Source organism: Theropithecus gelada, chromosome 5, assembly GCF_003255815.1.
Source record: "Theropithecus gelada isolate Dixy chromosome 5, Tgel_1.0, whole genome shotgun sequence".
Taxonomy (NCBI): Eukaryota; Metazoa; Chordata; class Mammalia; order Primates; family Cercopithecidae; genus Theropithecus; species Theropithecus gelada.
The window spans coordinates 151,759,305-151,774,114 of record NC_037672.1 but is presented as its reverse complement, the minus strand read 5'-3'; the positions used below and the strand labels follow the sequence as shown (position 1 = coordinate 151,774,114).

General features: G+C 39.6%; 1 protein-coding gene and 1 non-coding gene across 5 annotated transcripts in view; both read right to left on the bottom strand.

Annotated features, from left to right (window-relative positions):
- RBM46 (RNA binding motif protein 46) overlaps positions 1-14,354 on the bottom strand; it is a 49,929-nt gene extending 35,575 nt beyond the window's left edge. For 2 of the 4 annotated variants that reach the window (XM_025386077.1, XM_025386075.1), the window contains exon 1: positions 14,133-14,354. The gene's annotated coding sequence lies outside the window, so the exon portion shown is untranslated. Of the gene's footprint in view, positions 1-13,638; positions 13,747-13,893; positions 14,055-14,132 lie in introns of those variants that run through there. The other 2 variants (XM_025386078.1, XM_025386076.1) reach the window with 2 other exon arrangements.
- Positions 8,336-8,519, bottom strand: LOC112625655. The gene has a single exon (XR_003119732.1). It is a non-coding gene; the product is annotated as a U2 spliceosomal RNA (small nuclear RNA).
- Positions 14,355-14,810: the final 456 nt, after the last annotated feature.

Genomic DNA, 14,810 nt, shown 5'->3' with positions numbered 1-14,810 from the left:
ACAAGGGAAGAGAACATGCAAATTTAAACAAGAAAGCTAGTGCAGACTTCACCAAAAAGGTAACCTTCCAGCAAAGAATTAAGGAGCCTACCCATTCAGCTATCTGGGAAGAACATCCCATACAAATGGAGAAACCAAGACAAAGCCCTTATATAAAGGTGTATTTGGCATTTACAAGGTATACCTTGTAAGTTAGGTAACTTCTTATAAACTTCAGCTTTTACTATGAGTTAAATGAGGGGCTACTATAGATTTTGAACATACGAGTAATAGGTTCTTTCATTGTAAAAGGATCATCTGGCTGTTACATGGGGAAGTCAGTAGAAGGGCAAAGGTGGAAGTAGCGAGACCACTTAGATGATTACTACTAAAATCCAGGCAAGAGATGATGGTGGCATGGGCCAGAGAGGTTGAGGTGGAAAGGATAAGTGGTCTGACTTGAGATATATTTTTAAGTACATCCAATAGAATTTTCTGACATACTGTGAGATAAACAGGCAAGTAAAGGATGATACCACAGTTCTGGCCTAAGCAACAAGGAGATGAAGACTGAGTAGAACTGGTTTTAGGGCTAAGATCAGAGTTCAGTTTTAGGTATTTTAAATTTGAATATCAAACAATCACTCAAATGCTTTTATAAGACTCTGGCAATAAATGTTAAGAGATCAAGAAATGAGGCCATAAGAAATGGAATGGACCTCCTGGCTAACACGGTGAAACTCCATCTCTACTAAAAAATACAAAAAACTAGCCGGGCGAGGTGGCGGGCGCCTGTAGTCCCAGCTACTTGGGAGGCTGAGGCAGGAGAATGGCATAAACCCGGGAGGCGGAGCTTGCAGTGAGCTGAGATCCGGCCACTGCACTCCATCCTGGGCGACAGAGCGAGACTCCATCTCCAAAAAAAAAAAAAAAAAGAAATGGAATGGACCGTGCTCCTAGAAAGTACAATGCAACATCTGAAAAGGGCAGTGGCTACTAAACTCCAGCAAACTAATACAAGAGAATCCAGCTTGCCTCCAGTTATACCAAATTTTCCAATTTTTCAAAATCTCTCAATATTTAAAAACTGAAAATTAATTTAATTGTAAAACAGTAACAAAAGTGCACAGACCAAACAAAACACCTGTAGGCTTCCTATGGTTCAAACTCTGGGCTGCATGAGGGCAAAGAACACTTCAGCCTTGAACACTTTCTCTACTCTAGTACCCACCATAGTCTTGGCACACAGAAGGTACTCAATAATTATCCGCTGGGAAGTCCACCAGAAGGGAAAACTTAAGACTTCATACACTGCTAGCGCGTATGCATTACTGAAATTATCCTTTTAGAGGGAAATTTGGTAACAGTTATCAAAATCTAAAATGCACATATACTTCATAATTACTAAAAATTTAACCTACAGATATAACTGCAAGAGTATACAAAGATATAAGCGTTAAGAATGTTCACTGAAACACTGTATATAGAAATAACAGTCTAGAAAATATCTAGCTGTTCTTCAGTAGAGGATGCATCAAAAATCAGGATACGACTACACAAGGAACGTTATGTAGCTGTTAAAGAATATCATAGATTTGCGTGTACTGATATGGAAAAATATTCAAGAAGTATGTGAGAAAGAGCAAGTAGGAAAATACATTTACTTTCATATCAATTGTCTATGTGTTGTTTTAAAGATACATATGTACACATTCATAGATGGCTGTGTAGGAATATAAAAATGTTGAAACAGGCCAGGCGCGGTAGCTCACGCCTGTAATCCCAGCATTTTGGGAGGCCGAGGTGTGCAGATCACAAGGTCAGGAGATCGAGACCACCCTGGCTAACACGGTGAAACCTCGTCTCTACTAAAAAATACAAAAAATTAGCCGGGCATGGTGGCAGGCGCCTGTAGTCCCAGCTACTCCGGAGGCTGAGGCAGGAGAATGTCATGAACCCGGGAGGCGGAGCTTGCAGTAAGCCAAGATTGCACCACTGCACTACAGCCTGGGCGACAAAGCCAGACTCCGTCTCAAAAAAAAAAAAAAAAAAAATTGAAACAATTTACAAGGAACTTTACTGGTAGTTATCATTGGTGAGTAGGAATAAGGAGTCAAGTAACCTTTACTTCTCATTTCTCTGTGATTATCAAGAGCATATGCTACTTAGTTAAAATTAAAAGGCCCTTTCAGGGTTTTCCAGTTCGTTAAAAATAAAATCTAAATTCTTTAGAAAGCCATAAGGATCTCTTAATCATCTCTCCCTCCAGCTTCATTTCTTATGATATGCCAACAACAATGCTGACCTATCTGCAAATTCTCAAATATGCCAGGTGCTCATATGTTCCTTTACATAAATTGTTCCTATAGTCCTTCTGTAATTTCTTGGCCTTTCCTACCCCTAATATTCTCCAGGAAAGCCCTCCCTGACCTTCCCTCTCAACTCTAAATCGAGTATTCCCTTATATATACTTATATCCTTATATCACAGAATCCATTTCAGATGCTATGACTGTCAATTCCCTCTACCTCCCTCCTGCTACCAGACATTGAGAAGGGTCTAGCCTTTCATTTCTGAATCCCAAGCACCATGCAGACTTCCTGGCATATGATGAATGTTCATTCAATGAATGAGACAGAGAAGGAGAGACATCATGATTTAACTAAAAATAATGCAACTGTGTGGGAGACGACCTGAATTACAGTTGTTGGTCAGGAGACCTTCACTTTCCTAATCTATGAAATTCCATTTTATTTCTACATTTAATGATTTGGCATATTAAATACCACATATAATGACAGGCACTTTATATACATTATCTCATTTATTCTTTTAGTAATCCTGTATGTATTTTTCTTTTCCATTTTAAAAATACGCAAATCGAGACCAAGAGAGAGTCATACTGCTATTAAATTGATAAGGTAAACATGGTATTCAAATTAGAAATCTGTTTGCCCAAATGCTGGGCTCCTAACCCCTACTTGTATTACCGTAATTTTAGATATTTAAAATTCACATCTCTGAAAAGCTATGTGATTTACTTGAGGTCATAAAACTTACAAATAGCAATGCAAGTACTTGAATCCAGATATTTTTCATAATTTTTTTAAGATTATAACATCAAATCAATTATTCATACCTTCTTTGAAAAACTATTGCATGCTTTTTAAAACAACCCAAACACTGTATTAACTTAGATGGAAAAGTTCAGCAACAAAACTTTTTGGAAAACCCTTAATAAAAATAATTTCAGATTTATTAAGAGATATTAAAAATCATCTAATTCAACCATCCACCTGATATGTGTATCCTCTTTATAATATTGCCACAAAGAAGATATTCATCTTATTTTTGATTCTTACAAAGAACTCATCCTCTAGAGCAACTAAACTTTGAATAACTATTTAAGAAAGTTATTTCTTATAATGTATCATAATCTCTTTCCTGGTAACTTTCACATATCAATCCTGATTTTCACCTTCTGGCCACAGAGAACCTGCTTCTTTCATATAATGGCATTCAAAAGATGATTCAATTCCAAGTACCTGGGACTACAGTCATGCACCACCACACCCAGCTAATTTTTTATAGAGATGGTGTTTCAACATGTTGTCCAGGCTGGTCTCGAACTCTTGGGCTCAAGTGATCCACCACCTTGGCCTCCCAAAGTGCTGGAATTACAGGCGTGAGTCACGGCACCTGACCTCATTATCAGCTATTTTAACCAGACACTTCCTAAACCGGCATCCCTTAAAACATTGTTCCAGAGGTGATTAACAGGTCTCCAAAATATGTTCCATGTCTAAACATATCTGAGAAATCACTACACATCCCTCTTAAAAGGATCATAATGATCATCTGTGTATTTAAGGCCAAGAAAAGTTTCAGTTAAAAACTTTTCAGCTTTAATTCAAGTGTTTTGGCATGATACCCTAATTGTCCTTGGCCTATCTATTACGTTTCTTTTTTTTTTTTTGAGACGGAGTCTCGCTCGGTCGCCCAGACTGGAGTGCAGTGGCCGGATCTCAGCTCACTGCAAGCTCCGCCTCCCAGGTTTATGCCATTCTCCTGCCTCAGCCTCCCGAGTAGCTGGGACTACAGGCACCCGCCACCTCGCCCGGCTAGTTTTTTGTATTTTTAGTAGAGACGGAGTTTCACCGTGTTAGCCAGGATGGTCTCGATCTCCTGACCTTGTGATCCGCCTGTCTCGGCCTCCCAAAGTGCTGGGATTACAGGCTTGAGCCACCGCGCCCGGCCTATCTATTACGTTTCTACAGAACCACAGGAAAATGCTACTTAACTGTTTCTTATATGACATAGTTTATGTTCTCTCATTATCCTATCTCTTCTTCCTTCAAAAGTGTGGTTGGCCAAAATCGAAAACTCCAGCAGTACAGAGAAACAGCACAATGGTGTTCTACACAGCTGCATGCTATTGTCAGCTAAAATTCAGCATGCTGTCAACAAAAACCTCAAATCTGCCCTGCCCTATATCAAGTAACCAGACTTTAGAATCAACTTAATCTCATCTTATTAGATTCAACCTGCCAGTTCTTCCTACCTCCCGTCTGATCTTTTTAGTCACTTGTCCCATCAATGAAATGGCTAACTTCTCCCCCTTTTCCATGATAAAACTTTTCATGTTAGCAAACATTAAGAGCAACCTGTCCAAATATAAATAGAAAACTTCTTAAAACTTCCCTAGTCTGACCAGTAATAGAATTCTGCATTGTCTTAGTCAACATTGTGTCATAATTGTAATATCATACAATATCTACCCATGAATACAATCTGGGCCCTAAGAGTTCATTTTAACATATATTTACATTTGAAAAACGGGTATATGTGATATTCTGAAGAAACTCATTTTGCTTTTTTTTTTAAAAAATTTATTTCCCTGAGGGGAATGCACTGTTCCTGGAGGTACTGCAATATCAAGTTGATGAGTGGAGTGGATGCAGCAAGCCTCTCCTTGCTCGAAAAATCCATTTAAGATTTGTCCTCAGCACAATATACCAGAATCTCTGGGACACATTTAAAGCAGTATGTTGAGGGAAATTTATAGCACTAAATGCCCACAAGAGAAAGCAGGAAAGATCAAAATTGACTAGCCAACACTGCAATTAAAAGAGCTAGAGAAGAGCAACCACATTCAAAAGCTAGCAGAAGGCAAGAAATAACTAAGATCAGAGCAGAACTGAAGGAGACAGAGACACAAAAAAACCCTTCAAAAATTCAATGAATCCAAGAACTGGTTTTTTGAAAAGATCAACAAAATTGACAGACCGCTAGCAAGACTAATAAAAAAGAAAAGAGAGAAGAATCAAAGAGATGCAACAAAAAATGATAAAGGGGATATCACCACCAATCCCACAGAAATACAAACTACCATCAGAGAATACTATAAACACCTCTACGCAAAAAAAAAACTAGAAAATCTAGAAGAAATGGAAAATTCCTGGACACATACACCCTCCCAAGACTAAACCAGGAAGAAGTTGAATCCCTGCATAGACCAATAACAGGCTCTGAAATCGAGGCAATAATTAATAGCCTACCAATCAAAAAAAGTCCAGGGCCAGACAGATTCACAGCCGAATTCTACCAGAGGTACAAAGAGGAGCTGGTACCATTCCTTCTGAAACTATTCCCATCAACAGAAAAAGAGGGAATCCTCCCTAACTCATTTTATGAGGCCAGCATCATCCTGATACCAAAGCCTGGCAGAGACACAACAACAACAAAAAAGAATTTTAGACCAGTATGTCTGACGAACATCAATGCAAAAATCCTCAATAAAATACTGGCAAATCGAATCCAGCAGCACATCAAAAAGCTTATCCACCATGATCAAGTTGGCTTCATCCCTAGGATGCAAGGCTGGTTCAACATATGCAAATCAATAAACGTAATCCAGCATACAAACAGAACCAAAGACAAAAACCACATGATTATCTCAATAGATGCAGAAAAGGCCTTTGACAAAATTCAAGAGCCCTTCATGCTAAAAACTCTCAATAAACTAGGTATTGATGGGACATATCTCAAAGTAATAAGAGCTATTTATGAGAAACCCACAGCGAGTATCATACTGAATGGGCAAAAACTGGAAGCGTTCCCTTTGAAAACTGGCACAAGACAGGGATGCTCTCTCTCACCACTCCTATTCAACATAGTGTTGGAAGTTCTGGCCAGGGCAATCAGGCAGGAGAAAGAAAGAAAGGGTATTCAATTAGGAAAAGAGGAAGTCAAATTGTCCCTGTTTGCAGACCACACGATTGTATATTTAGAAAACCCCATCATCTCAGCCCCAAATCTCCTTAAGTTGATATGCAACTTCAGCAAAGTCTCAGGATACAAAATCAATGTGCAAAAATCACAAGCATTCTTATACACCAATAACAGGGAGTCAAATCATGAGTGAATTCTCATTCACAATTGCTTCAAAGAGAATAAAATACCTAGGAATCCAACTTACAAGGGATGTGAAGGACCTCTTCAACAAGAACTACAAACCACTGCTCAACGAAATAAAAGAGGACACAAACAAATGGAAGAACATTCCATGCTCATGGATAGGAAGAATCAATAGCATGAAAACGGCCATACTGCCCAAGGTAATTTATAGATTCAACCATTGTGGAAGACAGTGTGGCGATTCCTCAAGGACCTAGAACCAGAAATACCATTTGACCCAGCCATCCCATCACTGGGTATATACCCAAAGGATTATAAATCATGCTGCTATAAGGACACATGCACACGTTTGTTTATTGTGGCACTATTCAGAATAACAAAGACTTGGAACCAACCCAAATGTCCATCAATGATAGAGTGGATTAAGAAAATGCGGCAGCCATATGTAGAAAGCTGAAACTGGATCCCTTCCTTACACCTTATACAATAATTAATTCAAGATGGATTAAAGACTTAAATGTTAGACCTAAAACCAGAAAAATCCTAGAAGAAAACCTAGGCAATACCATTCAGGACATAGGCATGGGCAAGGACTTCATGACTAAAATATCAAAAGCAATGGGAACACAAGCTGAAATTGACAAATGGGATCTAATTAAACTAAAGAGCTTCCGCACAGCAAAAGAAACCACCATCAGAGTGAACAGGCAACCTGCAGAATGGGAGAAAATTTTTGCAATCTACCCCTCTGACAAAGGGCTAACATCCAGAATCTCCAAAGAACTTAAACAAATTTACAAGAAAAAACCAAACAACCCCATCAAAAAGTGGGCAAAGGATATGAACAGACATTTCTCAAAAGAAGACATTTATGCAGCCAACAGACACATGAAAAAATGCTCATCATCACTGGCCATCAGAGAAATGCAAATCAAAACCACAATGAGATACCATCTCACACCAGTTAGAATGGCAATCATTAAAAAGTCAGAAAACAACAGGTGCTGGAGAGGATTTGGAGAAACAGGAACACTTTTACACTGCTGGTGGGATCATAAACTAAACTGGTTCAACCACTGTGGAAGACAGTGTGGCGATTCCTCAAGGATCTAGAACTAGAAATACCATTTGACTCAGCTATCCCAATACTGGGTATATACCCAAAGGATTATAAATCATGCTGCTATAAAGACACATGCACACATATGTTTATAGCAGCACTATTCACAATAGCAAAGACTTGGAACCAACCCAAATGTCGATCAACGATAGACTGGATTAAGAAAATGTGGCGCATATACACCATGGAATATTATGCAGCCATAAAAAAGGATGAGTTCATGTCCTTTGCAGGGACATGGATGAAGCTGGAAACCATCATTCTGAGCAAACTATCACAAAGACAGAAAACCAAACACCACATGTTCTCACTCATAGTTGGAATTGAACAATGAGAACACTTGGACACAGGGTGGGGAACATCACACACCGGGGCCTCTCGTGGGGTGGGGGGAGGGCAGAGGGATAGCATTAGGAGATATACCTAATGTACATGACCAGTTAATGGGTGCAGCACACCAACATGGCACATGTATACATATGCAATAAACCTGCATGTTGTGTACATGTACCCTAGAAGTATAATAATAATAAAAAAGAAAATATGGCACATATCCACCATGGAATACTATGCAGCCATAAAAAAGGATGAGTTCATGTCTTTTGTAGGCACACAGATGAAGCTAGAAACCATCATTCTGAGCAAACTATCACGAGGACAGAAAACCAAACACTGCATGTTCTCACTCACAGGTGGAAATTGAACAATGAGAACATTTGGACACAGGGTGGGGAACATCACACACTGGGGCCTGTCTTGGGGTGGGGGGAGCAGGGAGGGATAGCATTAGGAGATATACCTAATGTACATGAGGAGTTAATGGGTGCAGCACACCAAAATGGCACATGTATACATATGTAACAAACCTGCACATTGTGCACATGTACCCTAGAACTGAAAGTGTAATAAAAAAACAAAAAAATTTGTCCTCAGAAGACATATCAGATATTAAACTGGTAATAACATACTATACTTGATCTTGGCCAAAAGGCCAAGAAGCGATAGAAACTCACGGATTAAAAAATAATAAATATTAAAAAATAATAAAGCTATATTATAAAGTTCTATCTCTGGAGAAGGAAAAAATGCTATTCAGCTTTCCTCCTTTCTTTTCCTTTCAATATGATAAGTACTATCTCATTTATCTTTATATTGTTTTTAGGTTCTCATAATTTACCAACCTCACACATTTATTGTTTTGTTTTTGTTTTTGTCTTCCAAGAAGGAGTCTCGCTCTGTCACCCAGGTTGGAGTACAGTGACTCTCCTTCCTCAGCCTCCCAAGTAGCTGGGACTACAGGCACGCACCACCATGCCTGGCTAATTTTTGTATTTTTAGTAGAGATGGGGTTTCACTATGTTGGCCAGGCTTGAACTCCTGACCTCGTGATCCACCCACCTTGGCCTCCCAAAGTGCTGGGATTAAAGGTGTGAGCCATCGTGTCCGGCCTACTGTTTTTTTTTTTAAGTCAAGATTTAAGATGAATATCCTCACACATTTATTAAATGGCAGAAATATAAAGTAGAAAATAATTTTTATCAAGGGAAAAGTCTTATTCTGTATTATCAGCTGTGTATCTTACACTACACTTCATGGAAGATTTATGTGACACCAAATGCAACAAATAAAACAATGTACTATTAATAGATTCAGATAAAAGAAATGTTATTTTTTGTAATCAGAACCATCAAAAAGATAAAGACTGGCCAGGTACGGTAACCCATGCCTGTAATCCCAGCACTTTGGGAGGCTGAGGTGAGCAGATTGCCTGACGGCAAGAGTTTAAGACCAGTCTGGCCAACGTGGTGAAACCCGTCTCTATTAAAAACAAAAAATTTAGCCAGGTGTGGTGGCATGTGCCTGTAATCCCAGCTACTTGGGAGGCTGAGGCAGGGAATTCCTTGAACCAAAGAGGTGGAGACTGCAGTGAGCTGAGATCGTGCCACCGCACTCCAGTCTGGGGGACAGAATGAGACTCCATCTCAAAAAAAAAAGATAAGGACTGACTGAGCAACCAACTTTCAGTCTTTTGTCTTTTAAAAAATTCAATGTTTTCTGTCACTATTCCTTTAAAAGTAAGAGCATTTTAAATGATATAACTACCTTTCTCAATTTAACACTATTTCACTCTAGGTTTTGCCATATACCATTACTGAAGATTTTGTAGTAAGAAAATATTAGAACTGCAAGTGGACCTTAGATGACCTCCAATACTGTAGACAAGAAAACCAAAAGCAAATATGAAGAGTCCTGCTTAAAGTCACAAAATTAGTAATCGAAAAGACCAAGGGCCCAAAACCATGGAGCCTCAGAAATTCGTAACTCTGAACTCTCTTCCATAATTTAGTTTAGAGAGTCTTCAATGGCCTCGACATCCCACAGGACATCATACTGGCCCACTACACTAAAGATCATGTTGACACAATGTGAATAGGGAATTGTGAGATTTTTTAAACAGGCTACAGGAAAAACAGCGAGAGAAAAAACAAGAATCTACTTAATGGCTGTTGCCATTACTTTTAATGGCAAAAGCAGCGATTACTTTTGCACCAGCCTTAATATGGTTCTTTACATATGCTACTTACTGGTTATAGAAGCAATAAATATGCTCCCATTTTATCCAAAATGTAGAATTTAACTTAATAAACAAGACTTTTTTTTTTTTTTTTTTTTTTTTTTAACTACAATTCATAGCTAGCTCCAAATGGCTGATTTCTGCAATCCAACCCATCCCTACAATTACCTTACAGGCCTATTTTTTGGGTTAATTCATGTCTCTAAAGTTATATTTTTAAAGAGATTATCTAGGTTCTTATGTTGAAATAACAGGCCAATCTATACACATTAAAGGCTCCTTATACTAGAGAATGACTAGAAACATATGCTAGACTTTGTACATCTCAAGAAATCTCAATCAAAATATTATAAAAGCTTGAAATTACAGAAGTAAAAGACACACTCAAGAGTCACCAATCCTATACTCTTTAGAATAAAAAAGTGTTATCTCAAAGCCTCCAAAACAAAACATATGCATGTGTATAATTCACAAGTTCAAAATTACCTAACTTTATCGTATTAATTTAACAAAAGTATATTTCTGAAAGAGGCAAAATTCAAGAATAGCCAGAGAAATATAATCAAATCTAAAACAAGTACACAATACATTCATTCTAAAATACTCCAGAATCAATCTGAGAGTTACCTAAATATCCAACAAAGCACATCTGTCCTATACATTAGAGCAAAACTGACATATCAATTGAGGCTTCCAGACTCAATTTGTCCTCTGTCACTTTCAGGTGTGGAGTCACACTCCAAAGCATTCTAAAACACTTGTTTCCTTATCCTGTTTACCCAAGTAATCCAAGTAAGGAGGGATCCTGAGTAGGAGAATGACAAAAATGGTTTTGCAGACAAAGTGGGAATGAGAAATTAAAAGTTGTGCCATATTTAACTCCAGCTTTCAGATATGTATTTTTTCCCCTAAACTGTGGACTTTCAAAAGATTCCTCTCTAGCTCACTTTCAAAAGAAAAAAATAGAAGAAAGGAAAAAAAACCTCTCTAAGGTATGAAGCAAAATGCCAAGACAGGATAGCAAATCATAAGTTATTGAAGTAACAATCCGAATCAAGCCTTTGTCTTTAAGTGCTCACTATATCTCCTTTAATTTTAACCTTCTTAATAATTATCAAAAATACGCATTTTCAAATTTGTACTGCCTTTCAAAAATAGAAAGAATATTAATAAAAAAATGACAAGCACAATTTAGGAAAATATTAATGAAAATTATTTAAAGGAACTGTGTCAGCTGTATTAAAACTACAATTGAAACTTCATCTTCCAAGTTACTGTAAAAATTCAGAAAGCTGTGAAAGTGAACATTATATAATCTTACTGTTGGTTTTAAAAACTCAATGTAATAATGAAAAAAAAATAAGAAGATCAAAATGTGCCTTTATAGAGGCACATTAAATCTTTATGACATTCCTTGAATTACATGGTACTAAACTCCTCATTTGTTTGTTCAGTTGTCATTGAGTATAGTACATGGAAACCACGGTTGCCAGGTCAATGGAGGTTTTCCGTTTGTTTTTAAGCAGCAATTCGTTTTACTGACAGACTGCACTACAGCCAACATGGTTGGAAAATGAGAAGAGTTCATCAAAATTGTGTGGATACGGAAGTCTAAAGTTATTTTGAAATAAATGTAGATGGATCAGTGCAATTCCATCTTAAGTTGTTTTTATTAAAGAATGAGAGTACATTTTATTGCTAGAAGTTAAATATATAATGGATAAGTTTTAATATTAAGTTTAAATTTGGAATGACTTAAAACTTGAGCTACTTTAAAAAACTGTAACTAATACTTTTAAAAAATATTGCTTTGAACACGAAGGTGTATATGCTCTTTGAATTCAGGATAAAGATATCTACATATTCTTGTCCAAATTAAGTGCACCATTCTTCACACAAGGTCTTTCATAATCTGTTATTTTAAATCTGTTACCAATCTGAACACAGAGATCATATTTTCTTGCCTCATCAACCTTCGGGTAGTAAAATGAGAAATGATATTCGGCATTAATATGCAAATCTGGGCAATTTTTACAGCAATTACTTGATTTGTATTCACAAACTCTACTTAAACTGACATGTCTTCCTTCTAACAATAAAATAACACCAGTAAACCTGAGGCTTAATTTCAGTCCATAAACTGGCTTTGCTCTCGTTATCAATAATTCTTATTTCATGATATATCCAGTAATGCACATGTTTTAAGTGTTGATATGTATATTTGGCAATAATATTCAAGTCCATTACTCCAATCTAACTGAAAATTAGCAATCAAAGCAGTGCCTTAAGCAGAAAGCATTAATATTTAGTGACTGCAGCACTAATAGTCATCTTTGTCTATAAAGATGCAAACAAATTTTATTAACAATGCAAACAGATGCAGACAGATGCAAACAAAGTAGAATGTTTTAAATGTGTGCCCTGAAAACAAATCTATCATTAGACCCCCATAAGGAGATCCAAACGGAAGTCTATCAAACTGTATATACATTATGGTGATTCTTGCAATGAAAATATCTTCCCATTATTTAAATAAGCAAAATTCTACCGACACTTGAACATGACCTTTATATGTTATTCTCCTTATACATGCAACATATCCTGCTTCCTGGTTATAACGCCATTCTCAAACACAAAATCAGGCCAATTTTAGAAGCCAAGACTTAGAAAAAACTCCGCGGCGATGGCTCACGCCTGTAATCCCAGCACTTTGGGATCTCGAGGCGGGTGGATCATGAGGTCCAGAGAGCGAGACCATCCTGGCCAACATAGTCTCTACTAAGAATACAAAAATTAGCTGGGCGTGGTGGCGCGCGCCTGTAGTCCCAGCTACTGCCGGAGGCTGAGGCAGGAGAATCACTTGAACCCGGGAGGCGAAGGTTGCAGTGAGCCGAGATCCTGCCACTGCTCTCCCGCCTGGGCGACAGAGCGAGACTCCGTCTCAAAAAAACAACAACAACAACAACAACAAAAAAAAAATCTAAAAAACTCCTTCTGATATTTCCTCTTTGATATCTGCCTATATTAGGATTACCATATAACGTAAAGGTTACGGGAAATTTATCAAGAATGTAAAGACAGTTAAAGCTTAAAGAACTTAAATATTACCTAAGCTAAATTTACACAGGAGAAAATTGGTGCCCATATAAATCAAGGAGCTTCGCAACGTCTCAGAATATTAACGCCAGGATTATTAAATCCCGCGCCTCCTGACTCCGGGTTCTGCGATTTTTCCAGTAGCTCAAAAGAAACATTTTTAAATTAGTGGTTTAAAAACTACCAGATGTCAGGAAACAAAGGTGATGCCACGACGCGTACTGCCGTCCGTATGTCGGGAGACTGGCGAGCTATCTTCCCTGAACACCCGCGGCCTTCCACTGCCCACAGCCCAGCACACAGGAGGTACTCGGGGAAGAGACAGAAAAGAGACAACGGCAGAGGAAAGTTCGAGGCTAAGCCCCGTCTAGAACGCCATGAAAACGACGAGGAACCTGCTAAAGCTCACCCAACCTGAATTCAATTCTGAAACGAGACTGCTTAATCTCACCCAGCCGTCGGGACGCCCCAGACGGCGTCCCAAAGCCTCCAGGCGACGCGCGGGCCCAACAGCTAGGCGGCGGCCCGGGCCTGCAGCGGTCGTTGGTCGTCGGCTGGAGCGTGTCAGGAGAACACGGAAGGCAGCATAGGTGGGAAGCGGCCGGAAGGCAGCGGGGGAGAGCGGAAATAAGGCGGAGGGCGCACTGCGCCGCGGGGCGGAAGAAGCCGCCAGACGCGCCAAAGAGACTGGCCGCTGGGCCCTCACCATGCAGCGCCTGAGTGACTGCGAGGGCGCCTTCCGGCAGGATGCTGCCGGGACGGGAGGCAGCGTCTCGGACACTTGCTCTCCCACTGCTCGACGGGGCTGGGGAAGGACGCGGGGTGAAGCCCGCAGCCACCGCCTCCAGCCCCCACTGTGTATTTGCCCTGAGAATGAGCCGGGCACTGTCTCCAGCCGTTAGCAGTGGTTTGGTAGTGACCCCGTTTCCCCTTTCCCCTCCTCACCCCTTGGGGTCTCCAAATGTTGGTCCTAAATCTCGGGGACCAACGACCAAAAACTGCCGCCACCGTTTAGGGGACCAGTCGGTCAGAGCAGGGGGGTCGCCGCAGGAGGAGGGGAGCCCACCAGCAGCGCTCGCGCTAGTCCTCGTGTCTCCACTCGTTTCCCAGCGCGCACCGCGCGCAGTGGCCTAAGCAGCCCCACGAGGAGTGGTGCCTCGGCCAATCAGGAATTAGCTTCGGGGCGGGGCGAGGAGGGGAGAGTGGGGGTAAAGTTTAAATGAGGCTCTTGGGCTCGTCGAAGTGCTTGGAGTGACAGGCAGTTCGAGCAATTGGGGTGAAGAGAGCGGTTTTTAGGGTGTGGGTGGGCACGGAATAATAAATGAAGGTCCTGCTTGCGTTGTTTAGGTGTTTGAAGACAAGGGCTATAATGTGAAATTCCGTAGTTAAGAGAAAACATACATGCATCGTAATGGTTCTTTTTCTTGTTTGATGTAGTTTTCTTGTCTTAAACTGCTAGTTTGACGCAAAACAACCACGTATATCCGGTAGACCTTTGAAATCAGGGGCTGGGGGGAGGTGGGTTATAAAGCTAAAAGATGGATTTGCAAATAGGACTAAAAGTACAAAGTATAAGTGATTTAAATGACTAAGAAAATGGGTTAAATTAGGAGACCTAGCAAT